We start from the raw sequence: 21019 nt of genomic DNA, 5'->3' as shown, positions 1-21019 counted from the left end.
CTTTCCTTTTCTCTCTCTTTTTTCAAAATAGGGGTCACATGGTCTTCCTCTGGTTGCTTCTGGCTTCCGGCCTTGCCCCCAGCATGTAGTAGGTGCCTGGTGAAATATCTGTTTAGTCAATGAATAAATGAACAGTTGAGAAGATAAATACCCGGCCCGTCACCCTGAGGCCCTGGGACATCATTGTGTGCAGTGAAAGGACACGCCACGTGATCCGGAGGCGCACGTCCACATGGGGCCCCTATTGGGTTCCTTGATACTGTTGATTCCCTCCGAGGGAATGATGGGGTAAGATAGGTGCTAATTTATGACAGCCCTTACCTTGGTCCCCGATGCCCGTTGTCTTGTTTGCTCAGCTACTAAAATCCACCACGAGGCAGGAGCTTCTCCTGCTGGCTCTGCAGAGGGTCTCTGACCCCCCAACTCACTGGCAACCATGCGCAGAAGAGGAGGTGGGCGGGAGTGCGGTGCCCAGGGTGGGGATCAGCCCCACCTGGTCTGGGCGTCTGCGACTCTCAGCCAGTGTCTCCTGAAAACAAGCTGAGGCTCCGGTGCTCATCGGAGGGCCCTTGAGCTCTCCCTGTGGTCCTGGGGGTGTGCAGTGGAGGAAGGGATCCCAGGAGCCCTAGACCACAGCCGGTCTGACCTCTCCTGCACCCCCAGGGCGAATGCCCCGTTTATTACTAGTCATCGAAGATGATATGCTCTGATGAGACAGCGTTTTCTCCTGCTGCGTTGTGCTGGGTTACTATGGCAACTGTTTCAAAAAGGGGTGAATTTGCTTTTTCTTCTTAATTCCATACTGCTCTCAGGCTTTAAAAAAATACCCTCCTTTTCCCGAGTCCTGCTGTGGGTTGGCATGTTGGCACAGAGCAGAGAGAGCCCGCCCCCACATGTACGAGGGGGCTTCGAAAGGCATAGGGAAAAGTGAACTTAAAATAGGGTTATTTGGGTGCAAACTTTTTTTGACATGTGTGCATTGTTTTTTTGCAGTATGGATTTTCCCTCATACATACTGAATCAAATAGCTCTAGAGCTGTTAAATGAGTAAGCCTTTTAAAGAATTATTTACATTATTATTATTATTATTATTTTTCATATGACTGCAACAGAGAGAGGGAAAGGGAGAAAGCAAGCCATCAGGTCTGGGCTCGCACTTGGCCATGTGGGAAGTCCAGTGCCTCAACCACCACGCCACCTGCTGGCCCCAGGAAACTTTTTTAAAAATAAAAAATGGGAACCAGCAGTTAGCGTAATGGCTATGTCGCTGGACTCCTACGTAGTAGACCGTGGTTCGTGTCCCGGACCCGGTGGCTTAAAACTCACGCCGGGCGCGTGTGCATGCGTGACCAAGATCCCGAGAGAAGAATGGAGGAGAAGGGATTGCGGCGTGACCATCTCCCCTGGGGGGTGATTTCTCGCTTTCTGTCTCTATGTCTCTCTCTCTCTGTCTGGCGAGCGCACGCGCCCTATAGTGAAAATCTCTCCAAAAATAAAAAAATAAAATAAATAAACATATTTTAAAAAAAAGTTTTTCACATCTACTTTATGTAAGAAGATGCACTCGGCATTGATGCAGAGAGAAATTGGATTAGGCTGGTGTCCTGAAAGAGCTCACAGCCCAGAGAGACAGAGTGGTACACAGCTAACTGTAGCTGACCTGACCCTAGTATAATGCAACCTGATACATGGAATCCAGTAAATAGAACAGTGTGATCTAATAAGCACTGCGTCAGTGCTAGGAATAAGTTAGTGTGGGGCCCTCATGGAGAAAACGATTCGTTCAGCCCGAAGCGATGAGGATTAGAAGTCGGCAAACCTGGAGTTGGATTCCTGATCCGTTATGCCCTGTGCAAGCTCAGGGAAGTGACCAGACCTCTCTGATCCCCAACCCCCACCTCATGCTGGGCTGCTGTGAGGACGAGGGGACACCATGAAAGCACCCAGGCCCAGAGCAGCTCTTTTCTCGGGAGGTGCAGGTTGTCCCCACCCAGCCCCGGGGTGCTGAGGAGGGCTGGGGTGAGGGGGATGGTACGTGAGCAGAGATGGAGGACCCCCCCGGAGGGACAGGCGAAGGCAGAGGCCACCCTGCCAATAGCAGATGGGGCACTTGAAAACGCCTGTCACATTTGGTGTAGGGGGAGGTGAGGAAGCCAGCCTGGCCTGTGCCGGGGGTGGGATCTGAGCGCTCCACCATCCCTGGGCTCTCGGTGGGACCCCCATTGCTGAGGAGGCACCGATGTCACGGTGGGGGGTCCAGGGGAATGACATTGCTCTGTGCAAGTCCCAACGTCACCCCACCTGGTCACATCAGGGCGGGCAGGGTGGCCTCTACTTCCCCGCCGCGTGGATGCTCTCATCTGAGTCCAGTGCACTGTTGGCACCCAGAGGTGGCCACGCACAACGGCTCGGGGGTGAGGCCTCATTTCCACGAGGACCCTGGGAGGGTTATGGTAAAATGCCATGGAGCCCGCCAAGTCTGAACACACACCCGGCGGGGAGCAGGCTTTCAATACACACCAGCTCTTCTTTGTCTCTGTGTTTCACGCACCTCGTTGTTACTCGAAAACCCTTCGGCTTGGAAACTCAGCCAGGGACAGCAGCAGCTAGTGATCTCAGGTGGCACAGGCTGCCACCGACTGCAGCCATTGTGGAAGAGAAACGGGAAGGGCCGGTGGAGTCTGTTGGAAAAGGTGCCGGAAGGGCAGAATCGCATTTTCAGCAGATCAGCAGGTGGAGACCCGTTCTCTGCAGAACATCACTCCACAGCCTAACAGGGTCTGCGGGTTGGGAAGAGAGCCCTCAGGGTTTGGGGACCCAGGGGCTTGAATGCCATCCCCAGGGGTGTGAGTTGAGGGATCTTAAGCAAGGCATGTGGTCCTGGGATCCAGTGGCCCTCATGACTTTCAGCCCTGGTTCTGGCCTCAGCTTTTCCATCTGTGGAAAGCAGCAGACTCGCCCACTCACTGCTCACAGGGAGCAGAAAGGCTCTGTCCCAGATAATGAAGAAGCAGGGTCCACTCGTGCTCTTCCTGTCCCCTCGGTCAGGACGAGCACGTGGGCGCTGTGGCAGCAACAGCGGGGTCGCAGCACTGGGGACAGCATGAGTGCCCTGGTCAGCAGAAACCCTGCTTCAGGCTGCTCTAGAGGGACATGTCTGTCCCTTGGCATCTCATCACCTTTGGCAGATTACAAGCTTAGCACTAACTAGGTGCCTGGTGGGGAATTTAATGTGTCAACCTGGCTGGCCACGGGGTGCCCAGACTAAAGGTGTGTCCATGGATGGGGGAGCTGGCCTGCTGAAACACTGGGTTCTTTGGGTCCAGATCTCTCAGCTCAGAGCCCTGCCTGAGATGCAAGTCACACACGTGAAGTCACAAACATGACTAAAGTGGGAAGACCGAAGTTTTTCATAGAACAGTGAAGATTTTAACAGGACAAAATATATACCCCACAGCAGAAAGGCATGTGCAGGCTGCTGTCTCAGGAGGACAGCTGCTCTGGGCACGGGGTTAGGTGTTACTTTTATCGTGGGGCTTTGTCATGAGCATTGAGGAGGGGAGGCCTGTTATCGTAGCCGGCTCCTTTGTTTGAATTCAGGGGCTTTTGGCTGTGCCTGTGTTTTTGTCTGCAGTAGGGAATCTGATCACCCCATCACGCATGCCAGTGTGGGCTTCGAAGCTGTGAGCATGGGTATAGGGACATCGGCCAGTATCAGTTTATGGCCCCAGCTGGGACATGGGATGTTGACCAGGCATCCCGGTGAATTCTGAGTGCATCTGCAGGATGGCGGGAGGGAAACCAGTGACCTCTAGGTTTGAAGAAAGCTTAGGTAGTAAAAGCAAAGAATCTCTCCTCTCCTGGTGCCAGGGGTCTAGCTGACGGTGACTGATGTGTCAGATGTCCCCTTAGTTGGCACACTGGGACCCCGGCTTATAGTGTCTCTGTCTAACATGTGAGTCTGCCAGAGGTTCCGGGTCAGGTCAGTGTTTGGATCAATGAGCCCAGTAAAGCAGATCCCCCTGATCGGGGCGGGAGTGGGGAGGGCACTAACCAATCCCTATAGGACCTGTGTAGAGCAAAAAGGTTGGGGGCCGGTGCAAGGATGGCCCCATTTTAGCTGGGACATCTCACCTCCTGTCCTGGACTGGGACTCATGCCTTCGGCTCCCCTGCTTCATAGGCTCTTGGGCCCGGCCTTGGTTACTCCATCTGGTTTCTGGGTCCCAGCTCACAGCAGCAGACCGGGCAACTCCTCACTCTCCCTCACGGCATGAGCCAATTCCTTGTCCGTCTGTCTATCTAGTGTTGGTGTGTTTCTCTGGTGAACTCTGCCCAATACAGATTTGGTGGAGGCTGTGACTGATTTCCGTAAAGTAATCCCAAGTGTTGCAAAATATCCCGTAACACTCGGGCAGTTTGGGTCCCAGGCTCTGGGATTCTGGCGTCCCATATTTAACACCCAAAAGCCTCAGGCTGACCATTCGTGAGCTAGGAAGATGCCTACTCCCTGTGTGATGCGTCACCATCCAGGGCAGGTGTGGGTATGCAGGAAGCCAGGTGACAGGAGCTGGGGCAGCCAGCGTGGGCAGGTGTGACTTCTGCATGCTCCGGCCTCTTCCACCAGCCCACAGCCCAGGGCTTGGAGCCTGACAGCTGTCAGTGGTCTTCATGACCTCGTGAACACGATGGGGCCGGATGGCAGTAATCCTGCCGAGTAGGATGCTCAAATTGCTTTTTGCTGAGCTTGAAAGACCGTCCATGTGCAGCGTCTTGGAGGCTGGTGCTGCTTCATCTGGAGATTTCTTCCCCACGCACACTTAGTCTACCTTATTTTTCCCCCTGGAAGCTTATAGAAGGCTTTGGCACAAAGCCCTCGTTAAGAAACCTTCAAACCTGAGCTTGTTAGCATTTCTTCCAAGGCCTTCTGAAGCTCCCAGGGGAGGAAATGAACAGAGCGAGATAGCTTCCTGCTTCTATTTAATAACCCCCTCCTGAGAGCCCTGCTCCAGGCCTGGAAGTTGCCCTCATACTAAGCCAGGCAGGTTTGCTGAGTGTGCCCAGATGCCAACCTTGCCCCTCTCATGACCGGAGCTGGGCCAGGCATCTAGGAGGTGCAGACACTTTGGCCAGAGGAGGGTTTTCCACCATGGACAGCACTCCAATTGTCTCTGTGCACGGCCCAGCTTCCTTGGTGACTGAGTAGGTGCCTGGGGCCCTTCCATCTTCTCCTGGTGGCTAGTTATTACTAGGTTGGAAAGCTCATGGTGTGTTTTTCTATGGTTTTCCCATGAAAAACTGCATCATGACTTTTCTGACAAACCAATAAAGAGGACTTAGCCATGTTGGTGGCCCATGAAGCACGGGTTGCTGCCTTTCCCTGGTCACGGCAGCCGACCACAGCCCAGCCTTCCCTCTCTGGAGCTGTCACCTGTCACCTCCTCACGCCAGCCTCCTGCATTATCAGAACCTCTTCCCATTCTCTCCCCAGACCTCTCCCACACAGTGGGAAGCTGATGAGTTCATGAACCCTATAGCAAAAAATCTCTCTCTCTAAAAAAAAAAAAAAATGTAAGTCATGTTTGTAGAAATGCAGGTCCTTGGAGAGAAGGCGACACTTAATGCCTGTCCCCAGTACAACTAGATTCTAAGTCTGATGTGTGGATTGCAAGAGTTGTTCTCTGTGCCCACGAATCTCTCTCTCTCTCTCTCTCTCTCACACACACCTTTCGACCTTGCCTTGGGTCACTTGCCCCTTCCAGAGACAGTTTCTGCATCTGTTTTTGTAACGGGCACTGGCAGAAGTCCCCTGCCTGTGTCCTGGGCAGTTCTGAAGTGGCAAACAGGTGTGCGGGGGACGGGGCAGCCGCGGCCTGCAGCCCTGCTGTGGCCCATGTCCTCAGGCGCCCCTACACCGTCTGTTTCTCCACCCACAGGGCCTAACACATGGCCTAGTGGCTTCCACAGAGAGACATGGTCTGTAGTTTGCAGGGAGGCTGGGCCACCCGGAGCGCTCTCCAAGGTGCTGAGGAGCAGCCACGGCCCGTGAGATCTGAGCAGTCTGGATAAAGATTCCATCTCAAAAGTCCCTTGAATCAAATTCAAGACGCCTGCGTGTGTCGCTGTTCCCTCCACCTTCTCAGAGGACGTTGCTGAAGTATAACGGGCACACAGACCAAAGTACGGCTTGCTGCATTTGCTCAAGTGAACCCGTGGGTGTAACCAGCACCCGGGTTAGAACAGCCCCTCTGCCCAACCCTGCTCCTACCCTCCCAGAGTTCACGCCCCAGGAGCAGCTGATAGCCTGGCTCTGATACCAGTAATAATTGAACTCGCTTCAGCCTTCGTACGAATCAGAATTTCTTAAGCTGCATGCTGCTGGCATGTGGCCCTGCAGATTCTCTGTCAGTGGGGCCTGCCGTGTGCATCACATGACGTTCAGCAGCACCCGTGGCCTCAGCTCCAAGGGCCAGTAGGATCCAGTGCCCACAGTTACCACACCCAAAAATGTCTCCAGGCGTTGCCAAAGCCCCCTGGGGGTTGGCATCCCCTCCTCCCCCCCGTGAGAACCACGAATAAAATGGACTCCCGGAGTGTGTTCCTCTCTGTGGGGTGTTTTGGTCTGTGTTATGTGTGAGAATCCCCCATGTGGTCCTGTCTAATTGTGGCCTGTCGTTCTCACAACGCGAGCATGCCCGTTGTGTGTCTGTCCTGCTGGACATGCAGCACAGGTGGTGTTTCCCTCGGGGTTGTCCCAGACAGCGCTGCTGTGCACGGCTGTCTGTGAGGTTTTTGCTGGACGCAGATGCACACATGCATTTCTGCTGGGGTGCAGTCTGCTCGGCGAAGTCGTTCTTCTCCTGGGGAGGATGCCCTCGGCGAGCCCTCTGAGGCTCCCCTGTGACACGGGCTCGATGTCCCGATGGCCATTGTTGCTCCGAGTAGGCCATGAACACACGTCACAGGCGGGGACTGTGCACTGGGGATCCCGTCTTTGGGTCTCCGCGTGGGCTCTGGGTGTCAGCCTTTGCCCGGCCCATAGCCAGCCCTAAGGGATGGGACATCCCGCCTCGGGAAGCTGTGCTCCAGAGCTGCCGTGAGGGTGAGCCCTAGGGTCTCAGGGAGGTCAGTCCTGCTGGGGTGGGAGGAGAGCAGGGCCTTCCGCTCTGTCAGAGATGTTCCCTGACCCCATTAGGAGCTGCCAAAGCAGCGGGACTTGGTGCTAAGCTTTCTAGCCCTCGCACTCCATCTCTCTCTCTGTTTGTTCGTGTAATTAAAGTGAATGAAGTGGCTCTAACTATGAAAAAGCTGACAAGACGGGGGCACTGGGAGAGTAAGAAGGCCTCCAAGGTGTTCATGAGCCTAGGGCACCACGTGAGGTGTGTGTGCACGAGTGTGTTCATGCACCTATGTCATGGGCAGTACCCGTGCATGGTGCCAACTGAGCGGGTGGACAAGGGAAGCACAGTGTACAGTGATTAAAGGTTTAAAAAAAAAAGAAGAAGAAGAAAAAAGAGAAAAACTTAAAAACTGAGGTAATGGGACCAGCAGAGGGTGTCATGGTTACGTCGCTGGACTCCCATGTAGCTGACTGTAGTTCGAGTCCCAGACCCGGTAGCTTAAAATTCATGCCGGGCGTGTGTGTGTTTGTGTGTCCAAGATACCAAGAGGGGAGTGGAGGAGAAGGAATTGCAGTGTGGCCATCCCCCTGGGGGTGATTTCTCATTTTCTGTCTCTCTCTCTCTGTCTCTCTGGCAAGTGCATGCACCCTATAGCAAAAATCTCTCTTAAAAAAATAAAAAAAAAGAGCCCCCTAAAAACAAAACAAAACATGTTACAAGAAGGAAGTGGAAACAAGAGAAGTCTCCAGAAATAGTGGCTGGGCCTGGAAGGCTGGGTGGACTCAGGTCGGCTTCTGGCTGGGAAACATGGGAGTGCAGACACAGTGCAGAGCGACCCCAGAGCCTGGAGACAGCCCGGATGTGCACACTCAGCCCTTGTCACCTTGTAAAGTGTGCTCGCTGAAGCGAGCCTGCCCGGCCTCTGCAGGGCTTTGGGGGACTGACAAGGGCAGGAGAATGAGGCTTCAGGACATGTGAGAGAGGCCTGGGCTAAAGGGAGAAGCTCTCCCTGGAGTTGCCTTGGCTCTTCACACAGGTTATGTGGGGCTCAAAAGAGACCCCACATCAGAGTGGCTGTCAGGATCGAGGTGGTGCAGGTGGAGAGAAAGACCTGGGGCATGGGAGCTGGGCTGACGTGGCTCTGACGTAGCTCTTAGCGCTTCTTCAGGACAGTGTCCCCAGCCTGTCAAAGTGCCACCGTGACCTCTGCAGCTGGCCAAGGGCCTTGGTTTCCCTAAGCATCTGTGCCATAAATGTGTCCAACCTGGGGCACTGTAGAAAAAGCCTGGGCTTCAGAGCTGGATGTGGGTTGGGGCCCAGCCTGGCCGCGGCACGTGGACCTCAGTTGCAGTCTGTGCAGTGGGAATACCACCACCGCCTCCTAGAGACCGTGGGCGTTGCAGGGAAAGGAGGACAGCACGTGGCGTGCCGCCATGCCTGGCTCAGAGGGAACTTGCTGTTGTCTTTGGCTTTCAGACCATGCACATAGTTTGTCAGATTTAAACTGAGTATATTATTTTTGTTACTGTTATAAATGGTACTCTTTTATTTTCAGTTTCAATATCTATTCTCGAAAATAGAAATAAAATTGGTCTTTTAATATTGACTTTGTATTCTTTGTCCCCTTTACATTCACATATTAGTTATGTGATCTTTTGGTAAATTCCCTTGGATTTTCTGTATAGACAATCACATCTTCTGCAATTAGAGATCGTTTGTATGGTCTTTATATCTAAGAGCTGTATATGTGCTTTATTTCTTTTTCTTGCCTTATTGCTTTAGCTAGTCTTTCCAGTACAATATTGTATGGGAGTGATGAGATCAGACATCCTGGCCTGTTCCCTAGATCTTAGAGGGAAAGCATTCATTCTTTCACTATTTAGTATGATGTTAATTAGAAGTGCTTTGTTTTGTTTTCTAGCGTAGATGCTTTTTATCAAACTTAGGAAGTTCCCTTCTATTTTCAGTTTGCTAAAAGTTCTTATGAATGGATGTTTAGTTTTGTCAAATGCTTTTCCTACTTCTACTGATACAGTTACGTTTTGTTTTTGTTTCTTCTTACTTCCCTTAGGGTGGTGTGAATTGCATTGATTGATTAAAGAACTTTTTCATTGCCAGAGAGCATGTGTGCTGAATAAAGATGGGGGATTGGTGGGTGTTCATGCCTCCATTTTTTCCCTTCATCTCTCCATTTCATCAGGATTTGTGGCCTGCACACAAATTCACACATTCACTATCACCGTCCAGAGTAAGACTCAGGAGACATCATCTCAAGAGGAAAGGAAAGTTTATTGAGAGAAAGAGCACTGGGATTCTGAAGCTGGAAATGTCTCAGCCTGCCCAGCAAGAGAGAGGGGGTTTCTTTTATAAGATAACCAAGCTGTTCGGGGACACGGTATGCATGACTGATCTGCAGGGGAGTTAGGCACAGTGGGATAAGCATATATGAAGCATTTGGTAGGTCTTTTTTTCACTCCATCTCCAGGAAGTTAGACCTCCCAGTACTTGCTTTGAGCCTTCACCTGCTACTTCCTGGTTAGTGTGACCTTGCAGTAGCAGCAACTGCATTGGGGACTCTGACCAAGACCAATTATGCAGAAGATCAGCCTTGGTTCCTCCTCAGGCCTGGAGCACACCAGGTGGTGCTAAGAGGAGCTTTACTGAATGGGAGCTCACATTCACCCAGGGCTGGGATTAGAGTCACAACCCACCACATAGTATCTGGATTTTTTAATTGCGGAGCTCTGAGACTGAAGCTACATTGATTAATTTTTTTTAAATGTTGACCCAGCCTTCAATGATCCTTTTTATTTATTGCCAGATTCAGTTTGCTAATATCTTATTGACTATTTTGTGTTCACATTCAACTGGGGTACTGATCTGCACTTACCTCTTCTTGTAATATCTTTGATTCTGGCAGTAGAATCATGCTGGCCTCATTAAGATGATTTGGGAAGTGTTTTCTTGTTTTCTGAGAGAGAACGTGTCTATTTCATATAATTCTTAGATTTTTGTCACAATTTGTCAGTGAAACCATCTTTTCTCAGAAGATTCTTACCTGTGAGCTTGTTTTATTAGTAATACTTACAAGGACTCGTCAGGTTACATTTTTCTGAGTTTGGTAGTTTGTGTCTTTCAAAGAAAAGATCCTTTGGGGGACCAGCAGTTAGCGTAATGGCTATGTCACTGGACTCCCACATAGTCGACCACAGTTCGAGTCCCGGATCTGGTGGCTTAAACTCACACTGGGCGTGTGTGCATGCGTGCCTAAGATCCCGAGAGGAGAATGGAGGAGAAGGGATTGTGGCATGGCCATCCCCCCTGAGGGGTGATTTCTTGCTTTCCATCTCTCCGTCTCTCTCTGCCTGTCTGATAAGCGCACGCGCCCTATAGCGAAAACCTCTCAAAAAAAAAAAAAGAATTTGTCCCTTGGGACATGTAGTTCTTAATAACCTTAGTAATCTCTTGGTATCCTTCTCATGTCAGTAAAATCTGTAGTAACATCTTCTTTCATCCCCGATAGAGGCAGTTTGTGTTTTCTGTCTTTTCTTGCTCATTCCCGTGGGAGGTATATCCATTTATTGATCTTTTCAAAGAACCAGCTTTTGGATTCATGGCTTTTCTCTGTTGTTTTCGGTTTTAATTTTATTGATTCCGTTCTTTATTATTTCCTTCTGTTTGTGTTTAATTTAATCTTCCCCTCCCCTTAATTTCTTAGAGTTTAAATTATTAATTTGAGACTTTTCATTTTTTAAATTGTAATTTCTGATTTACGTATATTCATTGTACCTTTTCGAAGGGTACAGTATGATTTTATACAGTGTGTAATAAATCGAGGATCTAAACATATTCACCATCTTCACCATTTAAGATCATATTGTGTATGCATAGAGATTCCTTCCACTATTTAGAAGTATGTAATTTAGGGGACCAGCAGGTGGCATGGTGGTTTAGCTGCTGGACTCCCATATGGCCAGCTGCATACAGTTCGAGTCCTGGACCTGGTGGCTTGTTTTTTCACTCTCTCTCTCTCTTCCTTTTTTTTCTCTGGTGAGTGTACATGCCCTATAGCAAATTAAAACAATATAATGATACATAAGATTAAACAAATAATTCTTAAATAGAAGTGTACGGTTTAACTTCCAGGCGTTGGGAGGCTTCCCCACTCTCTGTTACTGCCTTCTATTTAATTTTATTATGGCCAGAGGACAGTCTTTGTGTAACTGCAATTCTCAGAAGCTTGGAGGGCTTGTTTCTGGCCAGGGTGTAGTCCTGGGAGTGCCCCATGTGCTCTGGAGAAGAATGTGTGCTCTGAGATGGGGGTGCGGGGGCTGTGTTAATTAAACGCTGTTGGTCCCTGGTGGTGTGGGGCCTTCTGTATTCCTGCTCTCTGCCTTCCTGTTGCCAGAAGAGAAGTGCTGAACAGGGTTATTCTGAATTGTGTCCAAGGTGTTTCGAATGCTGGGTTGTGAGATGTGGGTGCTGTGGGCCGATCGTGTCCCCTGCCACCCAGATTTTTGTGTTGAAGCTCTAACTCCACGTCGGAAATGGCGATACCTGGAGACAGGGGACTTAAGGGGTGAATAAGTTAAAATGAGGTCACAAGTGTGAACCCTAATCCAACATGGCGGGTGTCCCTATAAGAGGAAAATGGGACCCAGACACTGGAGGGAGATGACGTGAAGAGACACTGGGAGAAGACGCCGTGTATGACCACAGAGCAAGGCCTGGGGCAGGCTCTCCTCTCAGTCTCCTGTCTGGCCGAGGTTCCCCGGAGAAGGTGTTTTGTTCCAGCGGGTGGGGCGGGCTGCAGTCTGGGCCCTCACTCTGGCAGGAGTGGCGTGTCACTTCAGACCATGTGGCCTTTGCAGAGCCGCCTGGGTCTGCACTGGGTGCCCCTCAGGGCTAGCCCACATGGGCTGGGGTTTGCAGTTCTGCTCCCAGAGCCCTCACTACACATCTCTGGGTCCCCCGGGGTGCACAGTTTGGCTAGCCCACATGGGCTGGGGTTTGCAGTTCCGCTCCCAGAGCCCTCACTACACGTCTCTGGGTCCCCCGGGGTGAACACAGCGTGCAGAGTCACACACAAGGAGTCCCATCTGCAGCGCCTCCTGGACACTCTGGCTCGCAGGGGCCTTTCCCCTAACCTGCCAGCTAGAAAGTGTGAGTGTTCCTACACGCTGGGTCCTCCTGCACCCACCTGCTCGGGGCCCCACGGGGTGGGCCGTGAGAGTAGACAGAGAGGTCAGGGACCCCCACTCTGTGCACCTCAGGGCCCTCTCCCATTCCCCTGGCTGGCCAGAATCTCCAAGGCTTTAAACTCCCTCTCCTGCTGCCGTCAGGGATGCTCAGTCCGGCACGGGGGTGGCCTGGGGCAGGGCTGGGAGAGCAATACACTGCAGCTTCCCTCCGAATTTCCAGCCCACAAGAGATCCTCTCCTGAATCTTTTGTCTGGAAAGAGGGGATTTCTCCTGGAGCTTTTGCTGCCAAAGATGGGAGGTCAAGGAAGAGAACCCCAGTAAACTCAAGCCTCTCCCGGCCATATCTCCCCCCCGCCCCACTTTCTTGTCCGAGACCTTGGCCACGGGGTCGGAGTTCCCAGCTGTAATCTGTGACGGGCTCTCTCCGCGGGGCTGGCACCAGAGGCCGCTCCATTGTCCTTTAACTTCCTCACAGTGACCCCCTGGGTCTGGTCTGGGACCTTCAAGTTCACCCAGGAAACAGGTCTCCAGCAGTAGAAGGGTGCCGTCCTGCAGGTCGGCTGGGCCAGAACCAGCACCACACAACCCCATGGGGCATGTGTGGGCACTGCCTACCCCTGCGTCCTTCTGCTTCCTGTCCCTGCAGACCCACGGCCTGGCCCTCCTGGGTCAGGAGACCGCTGCCTGATGGCGTGGTGCGGTCCAGACCCAGTCTCCTGGGAGTCCCCTGCCATGAGGTCCATGACAGGAAGGGCCAGCCCGACCTGATAGCCGATGGGGCTTCAGCCTCAGCTCTGAGTACATTCGGGGTCAGCATTTCTCTCTCAGGGCCTCTCTTTTCTGGTATTCCCAATGGCATTTGTGTAAAATGAACGAGATCCAGAGATGGAAATGGAGATGATCAGAAGACCATGATGTTGAGACCTTGAGAACAGCGGGTCCCGCTCTGCCCGGCACCAGCGTGGCCCACGCAGCGCTGGCCTGAGGACGGGGCTATAGTGCTGGCCCCGGCATCAGCGCTCACAGCGGGTCCCGCTCTGCCCGGCACCAGCGTGGCCCACGCAGCGCTGGCCGTGAGGACGGGGCAGTAGTGCTGGCCTGGTGTCGGCACTCACAGCAGGTCCTGCTCTGCCCGGCCACCAGCATGGCCCATGCAGCGCTGGCTGTGAGGACGGGGCAGTAGTGCTGGCCCTGGCATTGACGCTCACAGCGGGTTCCGCTCTGCCCGGCACCAGCATGGCCCACACAGCGCTGGCCGTGAGGATGGGGCAGTAGTGCTGGCCCTGGCGTCGGCGCTCACAGGGGTGCCCTGCGCTGCAGATACACGAATCCCTGTCACCCCAGCCCTGAGGGGCTCTCCTTTCCCAGATGAGGACCGAGGGGACGAGGACTCACCTGCCCACATCCTACGCCTAGGAAGAGCCCGATGCGCAGGTTCACCCCTGATTCCTCAGTTCTCGCAGCTCACCCCGGCCTGTCCCGTTCAGCTGCAATGTCTCCTCTCACCACTGAGATCCCGTTGCCCCGTACCCACCCTGACAGCGTGCACGTCACACCGTTAGATGACAGTGTGTCCGAGTCGATGCTCTGTTTAAATGCCGAGCCCCTCGAGGTTGGAGGTCAGGGGCCACCCCTTGGCATCTCTCGTGTCTGTCCCAAACCCCCTGGCTCAGAGTGGGTCTTTCGTGTTTGTTGAATGAATAATGAATAGGTGGAGGGCACTTCGATTCCATCCGGCCTTTATATTTAGACCATAGAGACCCTGTGAGAATTTAAGGATGAGGGAAATTATCTTTATAATGTTTGTACACTGCCTGGAGGCGTCTCTGGAATTTTCCAATGAACTAGGTCACCCAGAGAGCCTGGGCCACAGATGGTGAGACAGAACTGAGGGTGTGGTCTCTTGTACAAACTCTGAAATTGCGGCTGTTTCTCAGACTGCTCACGCATAGAGTGGCCAGATAAAACAAGTGAAAACACAACAAAAGCGAAAGATAGGAGATCCTCAGTTCATTTAAATGTCAGATAAATAACAGATTTTTAGAATAAGTATATCCAATGCAACATGTACGATATACTTATCCTAAAAAATATGTCGTTGTTGTTTATCTGAGATTCCAGTTTAACTGGGTGTATCTCACTCGGGATGTTACCGAAGGCTTTACCCGACAATCTTCACCACTGCTGGTCACTTCCGGCCTGTCTGTTCCTGACTCCGGTCTTACCAGTGGTTGGCAAGGACCCTGAGCAGTGGGTTTGAGCTGAGAGATCACCCCTTCGGAGCTGCTTTTCATAAGAGAGGCCCAGAGAGGGGGCAGGGCCCAGAGCGGCACAGGATGCCTCCACCGGGGACGGATGTCTTCACTCCCGGAGGAATTTAACTTTAAATCCCGCAGCCCAGGAACACTGAGATCTGGCTGTGCAGGCCTGGGTGTCACAGGGCAGCAAGCCCACGTGGCAGAGTCCCTGTTCCCTCTCTCACCACCGGCCTCCGAGCCATCTTCGGCAGCGGCCCCTGCACCGTGAGTCGGCCCTTCACCAGATCTCCCCAACTTCCAGGAGATGGGGTTGACGATGACCTATTGTTCTTTGTTTTACAGTCTTGAGAGGTTGCTGTTCAAAGTTACTGTTTTCATGTCTAACCCAGCGTGTTTTGATCTTAGAGTCTATTTTAAGAAAAAAAAATGTCAGGACCAAACAAAACCGGCACACCTGAGGCAGATGGTTTGAGTAGGGTGGTCAGCAGGTCTGCGGAGCCTCTCGGCAGCTGCCTCACCACACGTGGGGGTGGGCTGAGCTGCGGGGGGCGCTTAGCAACTGCAGACAGGTGTCCGATTAACTGCTCACATGCAACGCTCGTGACTAGGAATGCCTGGCTCCGGGGTCCCTCACATTAGCACGAACAGTTGGTTAAGGGGCGCGTGAGCGCTGTCGGGCTTGACCTTCTGCAGGAACGAAGAGAATGTTAGGAGTCCCCGAGTCGCCATCCCGTGCTGAGGCCTTTATTTAAGGTGCTGGCCATAGGGTGCCTGTGTTTGCTGGAGAGGAGCGAGTCAGAGAGACGGTGAGAGGGAGAGTGAGAAATACCCCCGGGGTGGGGGTGGCCGCGCCACGGTCCTTTCTCTTCCTGGGATTTGGGACATGCACTCATGCCCGCCCAGAATGATTTTCAAGCTGCTGAGCTGAGACTTGAACCATGGGCACACATGTGAGAGTCCAGCGCCATAACCACTGGGAAACAATGTCAAGACCAAACAAGACCGAACTGGACTGAGATCCAGTGAGGGGAAAGAGGACAGGAACGTGGGTTAAATCTGGGTGTCCAGCAGGGACGGCCACAGGACGTCACCGTGGAACAAGCTTCAATCCAGGCGAGGCGAAGAGAAGGAAGGAAGGCGTGGCTTCCTGCACTGCTGGCCCTCCTGTCTGGGCTTTAACACGCGACCTCACTCTCTGGAACAATCTGCATTCTCTCTGGTTCTCACGGGGTGGGAATGGAGGCAGGCGGCCGTGTGACCCACCCGGTACTCGGCTGTCTGAGCCCAGCAGGACGCACCCCGTCTCAGGCCGTCACTGTGTCACTAGCAGAAATAACCGGGTGGTTCATAAAGAAATGGAGGTTTACTCAGCTCAGTCTGGAAGTCAGGTCCGGGGCCAACCGCTGGCCAGGCGATGTGGCACAGGACAGGGTCTTGAGCTTCTGTCTGCTCTGTCTTCCGTCCCCTCTAGAAACCCACAGAAACTCAGCCGCAGGGGCCTCACTCTAAGGGGCCTTATCACACTCCGTGGCCCCTCCCTGGGACACCATGGAGGGATTAACTTTTCACTAAACACCTTTATAATACAATGGAGTCCCAACACAGGAGCCTCTGGGAGATAAATCATTATTCAAACCGTTAACAGTCCCCAAGTCTTGCTGACACTTGCTCTCCCAGAGTCCCCCACCCTGAGGTGCAGAGCTAGCCCCACACTGACCATACGCTGAGCCCTCGCCACAGGAGTGGGGCACACCATGCAGGCCATCCCACTGCGAGGGGGCTCTGGAAGTAGGGTCTATGAGTTCCAGCCTGTGGGTAGCCCCTCCACCGACTTCAGACCCACTAATTCCACGTGGTTTTGCTTTCCTCTTTTTGGGGGGCTGACGGAGTGCGTGGTGAGTTATGCATACCCTTACCTTCACAGTGCCCTGTCTGATAGGAGGCAGCCATCCACGTGTAAGCCATCCTGAGTCCTTTCTAGAACAGGGCCCGGGTGTGGCAGGCACATAGTGCTCCCTGCCAGGGGGCGTCCACACCCCAGCCCCCCCAAACCTGTGCACAAGTTTCCTTTCTGAAGATGGGATTAAGGGGAGGCTCCTGGGTTATTCAGATGAGCCCAGTGTCATCACAAGGGCTTCGTAAGAGGACACAGGTGGATGAAGAGAGAGACCGGAAGGGGCTGCCTTCCAGCTGTGGGGATGATGGCGGGCTGGGCACACTGGCAGCCTGGGCATGCCTCTCGAGCCTCCGGAGGGAGCAGCTTTGCTGACACCTTGATCTTAGCCCAGTGACACCTCCAGAACTGTAAAAGAATCCACTGATGTCACTTTAAGCCACCAAATTGTCATTTGTCACAGTGGTGATGGGAAATGAGCACACATAAATCCCAGGGAGGCCCAGAGCTGCGAGGGTGTGGAGGGCGGGGGCACCCTGAGCAGGCTGGCTGAGGGCCGAGCCCAGGAGGTCTGGACGAGACACTCCACAGTCACACGTGCCCTGGGGAGAGGAGCGAGGACAGGCTGCTGCCCAGAGACCTCCACAGCCTGGCGGCGAGGGAGGCCCTGTCTACAGGCCCGCCACCACACCCTGGTGGGGAGGCCGGAGGTCCAGCGAGCGGGGACAGGAATGTGGGCTAGATCTGGAGGGCCAGCAAGGACGGCCACAGGATGCGGCTGGGATCCAGGTGTGGTGAAGAGGACGAAGGTGTGGCTTCCCGCCCCGGCTGGGTCCCACTTCCCAAGAAGCCACTGGCAATGGCTGTGGTGGCCTACACGGCCTTCCACTGTGGGCGGGCCGGGTGAAGGCACTGGTGGTGTAGCCAGAGGACAGAGGGAAAGGAACCCACTGCTCCCAGTGGCCCCGGGGAGGGAGCAGGGAGGCTGATGGGAAGACACTGGAGAGGCAAGGTTGCCAGCATAGGACAGTTTTTGCCTGGGCAGGGGGTGGCACATTCACCAAGCATCAGCAGTTGTTTATTAGGCAGCACTGTATGCCAGGCCTGCCAGCCTCGGGGACTCCAGGCTAAGGGTGACAGGTCAGCCCGGCCTCTGGGGCGCAGCCAGCTGGACTGAGCAGCTGGAAGCCACAGGCCGACCGTGGTTCATGTTCCCAGACGGTGGTCCTAAAACACTCGGTGTGAGCACACTTGCCCAATCAGGAGGGGCTGTGGTGGGCAGGACGGCAGGATGGGGTCTGAAAGGGGCGTAGACATACTAGGAGAACCCCAGGACCCCTGGGTGTCTGCAGTCCAGAGACGTTCACCCAACCACACCTGGCCCTGAGCTCTCGCTCCCTCTTCAGCCCTGCCATTAGGCTGGCCCGTGCCTGGTTCAGCCCTGCGCCTCGACCTGTGTCACCAGCTGGGGGCAAAAATGAGGCCTGTGTTCTTTTACTTCAACTTCGAATTGTATTTTTAATCTAAGAAATCTACGCTGTGTTCGTATTTGTCATCCTATTAATATATACTAAAACAACATGCTAATTTAGTGAAAGAATATGTATAGGGAGTACGCACGAATGAATGCAGCCCAGGAGAAATTGTTACAAGGTGAGCACCGAGCCTGGCCTGCCCTGCACTCCCCCTAGTGGCCGCTTCCAGTCATTACACCCCAGGTTAAGGATTGCCTGTTTTCACCCGGGGAACAGAGAGCTGTAAAAAGTCAAAATGCCCAGCCCCTCTGAGCAAGCCCATCTCAAGTTGCTCTTCTCAGCTGAAGCAGGTGCTCAGCCACTTGTAGACTCAGTAATGATCAGGAGCCCAGTGAGGTTTGGTGCAGTCAAGCATGGAGCTACCTAACAGCAGTGGGCCAGGCACTGGCACCTCCCGGAGCTGGGCCCTGTACCGTGGAGCTGCGGAGGCCATGTGTACAGCAGGAGGCGCTCAGCCTCCACAGTCAGACACTCCTGGCTCCAGGAGTGTCTGATTGCACCATGATTAGCGCTGTGGCTTTGCCTCTGCTTACCCACTGAAGCCTGGTGGTGCTGTTGAACCCTCCTCCAGGACAGTTGGGCGATGGAGACAATTCTAATATTTCTAGCACATTCCCTGACCTCAGCAGGGGCTCCAGGTGGGTAGGCTCCAGGCGGCACTGCTCTGTAGACTTGTACCCAGTGTAAACGGAATGGTTTCGTGTTGGCCTGCAGACCTGTACCCAGCGCTGTTCAGAAGCAGCATTTATCATGGGCCATACAGGTGCAGAGGCCACCTGGGACTCAGTGCATCTCCACATTCTGCCTTCGGAGAGGATCTGGAAGGGCCTGGATGTGGGTCTCCCGGATTGGAGCAGGGAGGGGCCTCTTCCCGTGGTGTCCAGGGTCCCCCTTTCTCTGTCGGCACCCCATGTCCCTGACCCCCAGATGAATACCAGTAGCCTTTAACAATAGATACCGGGAGTTCTGGCTCTCGATGCCAACATTCTGCACCCTGCGTGTGGCAATGGGGGGCACGGTGGTGGGAATCGCAGTCACTGCTCTGGGGTGTGGGACGGGCACCCCGCGCCCCGGAGCTGTCAGGTGTTCATGCTCACTGCCGCCAAAGCGAAATCTGGGAGTCTGTCCTGATAAACACAAATGCTTGCGCAGGGGTGTGTGTGCAAACGGAAGCACAGGGATGCTGCTCAATCCATTATTCACAATAGGAAAGATCGAAAGTTGCAAAATTTCCAGCTGCAGGGGGTGGGTAGGTGTCTTTGTGATAGGATGTTACACACTCTTCAAAGGGGATTCTGAGGCTCTAAGTCAGGTATATGGGACCACATGTTTAGGCGTGCTCTCTCTCTCTGTCTCTTCCCCCTCACCCCTTCCGCTCAACCACACTGAAAAGAAGATTGGAAACAAAGATCGGAAAGACTGGGTATCAGAATGTTGAGGGCGATTATCTCGACATCGTGGGATGATGGCCCTCATTCTTTCTCTGTCCTCTGTTGTACCTTCTTAGTGGTCTATGCTGCGCCTGCGTCACTGTGAAAATCAGAAAGGGAACAAAGCACTTTGTAATGCATGCTATCACTGAGGGGCACTGGGCCCCGAGCCCCGGCCTGGCTAATGCTCTCTCTGCCCTTTTGCAGTTGCCCATGATGGGGGGAGCGTTCATGGACTCGCCCAATGAGGACTTCAGCACTGAGTACTCCCTGTTTAACTCCTCCGCCAACGTCCACACGGCCTCCAACGGCCAGGGCCAGCCGGAGGAGCCCACGCGGTCCTCCAACGATGCCGTCTTGCTCTGGATCGCCATCATAGCGACGCTGGGGAACATCGTGGTGGTCGGGGTGGTGTACGCCTTCACCTTCTGAGGCCTGCTCTGCGCCGGCCCTCCTGGGTGAGGCCTTGCACACGGAGTTGCCTGCTGTCAGCCTTCGGCCATCTCTGCGTCCTACACGCAGGAGGTTTGACCACGTGGACGGCCTCCAGGGCAGCCACTGAGTGCGGGCTTTCTCCACGCAGTCCTGATTTCAAACGTCCCGGGTTGTGGGCAAGCAGTGCTGAGAACATGGAGACGGGGCACCCAGCTTCCAGGGGCACAGCAGGGCGAGGCAGCGGAGAGCAGATGGGAGTTCTGGGAGCTGCGTTCCAAGGACTTGAGACCAGACAGAGCCGCCGGTCAGGACAGAGCGGTTTGCTGATGGCTTGGAGATGTGGACGGTTCCCATGTGTCTGGTTCGGCAGACTCTGACCTCGTGTGTGGGTGCTGGGGCAAGAGCGGCCCCAGAGTTCAGAGTTCCCAGCCCAGCCTCGGCTCCTGTCCAGCCCGTGGACCATCGATGGCAGTCTGTATGACAATGAATGTTCATTCGTGATGTGACGGAAATGGCACCTTTGTCACCAGACTTCTGGCCCCTTTGTGAGGCGCAAGCCCATCAGGAAACCTGGCAGGGGGCGGGGTTACTGTGAGCGTGGTGGGACTTCCGGGGGCTGGTTGTCTGCTAGATGGACTTTCTTCTCTTTAAGAAGAGATGTCTCTCAAAAGTAGATCTGCGAGGATGCTCGTTCTTAAGGCCACTCACACGAAGCTGCCCATTGTCCTCTGAGGAATTACGGGAATTTAGAGGCAGAGAGGACTCCTGCCCATCTACATGTTGGATAGAGGGACAGACAGGGGCATGGTCTGCTACCAGGGCAGGGTCTCGGGGCTGTGAAGACAGAAAGCTGTTTTCTATCTGCACCAGTGGCCTCTCCGCTCAGCTGAGAGTCTGGGCAGGTCCCGCCTGGGTGGCACTACACAGGGAAGCTGCCCTTGGTGGCATGCCCAGGGGCTGGGAGCTGGGTGGGAGGTCAACAGGTCATTCATGTACCTGACCCTCACCTATACATATACGTAGATCCATATCCGTGTGTACATATAATATATACGTATTTATTTAACAGGGACAGAAAGCTCTCCCAGTTGGGTGTGGTCGCACCACAAGCCCCTCGATTTCTCCATCCTGTCGGGATTTGTGGC

This window comes from Tupaia chinensis, unplaced genomic scaffold (genome assembly GCF_000334495.1).
Source record: "Tupaia chinensis unplaced genomic scaffold, TupChi_1.0 Scaffold143913_1, whole genome shotgun sequence".
Classification (NCBI taxonomy): domain Eukaryota; kingdom Metazoa; phylum Chordata; class Mammalia; order Scandentia; family Tupaiidae; genus Tupaia; species Tupaia belangeri.
This window is presented reverse-complemented; position numbering follows the sequence as displayed.